General features: G+C 42.5%; 1 long non-coding RNA gene across 2 annotated transcripts; it reads right to left on the bottom strand.

The window, feature by feature from the left end:
* Window positions 1-1,504: 1,504 nt before the first annotated feature.
* On the bottom strand, window positions 1,505-2,415 carry LOC113016580 (uncharacterized). 2 transcript variants are annotated; one of them, XR_003271262.1, is made up of 3 exons: window positions 1,946-2,415; window positions 1,731-1,861; window positions 1,505-1,648 (listed from the first exon to the last, which is right to left on the bottom strand). It is a non-coding gene; the product is annotated as an uncharacterized LOC113016580 (long non-coding RNA). The 2 variants fall into 2 exon arrangements; XR_003271261.1 differs by lacking the exon at window positions 1,946-2,415 and having other exon boundaries at window positions 1,731-1,935.
* Window positions 2,416-2,950: the final 535 nt, after the last annotated feature.

Below are 2,950 nucleotides of genomic sequence, written 5' to 3'. Positions count from 1 at the left end.
TAACAACTGTTGCTGTTGTATTTCCACATACACCTGTTCCTACTTCCTCCACATCATCCCTCACTGCTTGAACTTTCTCTCGAGGCTGGAGCCTGATAAGCTCCACGACTTGTGACAAGAGCCAGAGGCCAGCATTCTCTTGGCCCAACCAGCCCCTGGCGTCAGCTTACAGGTTGCTACTGTTAGGGTGGTGAACAATATCACAGCTCTTCCTGCTCTGGTCTCAGAAGCACATATTCTTTGTCAGAGCTGTATAAGTTAAACATATAGCCTTACAGTGTACATTTTGTACATTTTATGGTTTCAAATTTACACACAGCATAACACTGTATAGGAAGTGGAAGCCACCTTTTAATGGCCATGGCCTAGAGGGCTCTTTTTCATGTGCTTCACCCAATTTCAGCTTTCTTGTCTTTTTTCCTGCATACAGGTTTTCAGTTACTGTGTTCAGTTACACACTTTACAATTATTGTGTTGGACATGGATTCTTTGTATACCAAAATTATTCTAGAGTCAAATGTGAGGCAATGTGTCTGTCAACTAAAGCTTGACTAAAACTGAGTCATGCGATAGGACAATGATCCCAAGCACGGCAGGAAATCAACAAAAGAGTAACTGAAAAAGAAAAAAATCAAATTGTTGCAATGGTCAAATGGTCAAAAACTGGACCTCAGGCTAACTACAATGCTGTGGAAGCTGTGCATGAAACCTCATTTGAACTGAGGCAATGCTGTACAGAAAAAGTGTAACAATGTGATAGACTGATAAAGTCATACAAAAAATAATTAGTTTGAGTTATTATAAGTCCTGAAACATAAAACCTTAAAACTGAGTGAGGGTGTACTTCATTTTTTACAGGACTATTTTTTAATACAGTCTGTACAAAACTTACCCTAGCCTGTCCTTACATGTAGTTATTGACATTAACTTTGTATATCTATATCCATATCTGCCTAGTGTCTAGGTGTTTCTGGTAGTGTTGTGTGATACTGCAAATTTTAGTATTGATCCACTAACAAGTAAATAATGGGCCAGTATTGCTGATACTAATACCGATACTTTTAACTTATAAAGGCATCTTATGTAGGGGAGAGCAGTGAGTCATGACATGAATTTAATTTTTGAAACTCGGCATTTGGTAGATCTGGAGTGTACATGTTATTTAAGTATACTATGGACTATAAATAAAATAGACATGACAGTCAAATGTATATGTTTTAATTTCCAAAGAAATAGTTAATTTAAGACAATTCACAACTTTGGTACTGGTATTGGATCAATACTTTGTTTCTATTCTCAAAGTTTGTATCTATATTATCAATATTTGGAGCAATCCACCACCACTAGTTTGTCAGCTCACATGTGGATAGTCTAGCCTAGATTACAATGTCCACTTTATATGTTGGTGTGAAGGAAATATTAGCTGCCGTTGTTATATAGTACATGTAATGAACCGATATTCCGTGCGCAAGCTGGACCCAGAAGCAGAACACACACACCAGGGTAGGAGGGAATAAAGAAAGCAAATTTATTATAACTAAAGGTGTCCCGTGAGGGTAGCCGAAAAAACAACGTATGGAACCAGAAGAAACCGAGGGACTGGGGAGGTGAACTGCGCAGGGAACGCCGAGAGCGGGGCTGTGAGAAGCTGCAAAACAAAAAAAGAGAAACAGATTACTGGGGTGCGGAAAAAAGGCAGCATACGAGGGAAGGTGGAGTATACGTCTTACGGAGGTAGCCGGGCTGAGTGAACCAGAGGGGGGGGCTCCAAAAGGGTCGAGACGGCGAGGCTGATAGTGCTTCCGAATCTCAGGCGGACAGGTGGACAGGCAGGTGGCTCGCAAAAACGCCGAGTTGTGATCTGAGTACACAGGGTTAAACAGAGTCAGTTCCAATGGACAATTTGTCATAAGGGTTTTTTTTTTCTCCCACAGGTGTACGTTACCGCTGAGAGGCGACTACGGACTGGCGTGGAGCAGCAGGTAGGGCAGGATTAAATAGTCCACCTGGTGATCGCTTGGGATGGGATGCAGGTGTGGGGTTAGCAGCCACGCCCGTGGGCGTGGGCATCCCAACAGCACCCCGGACGCCGGGCCGCGGACCATGTAAGTACAGGCTATATAGAATTCTAAATTCTGTCTTTTACACAAACTGCCTTGCACATCTGCATCCTCTAGACTTTATAACTATATGATGTAATCCTTTTTCATCTTAAACTCTTCATACAGTGCAGTTATGTCTCATAGAAGACTGTGCTACATAGCCATCGGAATGATCCGGCCTTTTTTGTAGTACAAATAACATTTATCTTTAAAAAAGCCTCTCTATGGAAAATTTCAAGGTGCACATGCTACATGAATCGGCTGACATTGATTGTAACATCATAAAACCAGCTGCACATATCTGAAAAGGAAAAAAAGAGAATGAGAGACTGGAATGTTAGAGAAGGAAAAACATTTTATATAGAACACACACACTCTGTACTCCCAGCCAGTCAGCGAGCCAACCAACAAGCTAGCTAGCTAACAAAGCAAAGGAGAGCGTGGGTTGTCATCCCTGTGTTTCTGTAGCTCCACAACCATAAATTAAGCCCCTGGGAGCAACCAACAACCAGATAGGGAGGGATAAAGAGTGGGTGAGAGAGAACAAGGAAAAAGGCTGAGAGAGGAAAAGCAACAGAGCGAGTAAGGGAGTCAGAAATGAAGACAGGAAGATGGGAGCAAAGACATGAAGCCTAGAGACCCAGTGGAGGCCCCAAAGACTGAACAAGAGAAGGAGTGGGAGGCAGAAACCCGCTCTCCCTTCCCCTCCATCCCCCTTCTGCCAACTGTGCAAGCGCTTAAGGCTTTCATCATCTCTGATTTTTGTGGGGTGATTTTCTGATTTGAGATGCATCGCATCAGTGACTGTGGATATTGTAGAGATCACAAAGCCTGAGACACATAATTTG

Source organism: Astatotilapia calliptera, chromosome 23 (genome assembly GCF_900246225.1).
Source record: "Astatotilapia calliptera chromosome 23, fAstCal1.2, whole genome shotgun sequence".
NCBI lineage: Eukaryota > Metazoa > Chordata > Actinopteri > Cichliformes > Cichlidae > Astatotilapia > Astatotilapia calliptera.
Note: the sequence above shows the minus strand (reverse complement) of the source record. Positions and strands in the feature narration are given on the sequence as shown.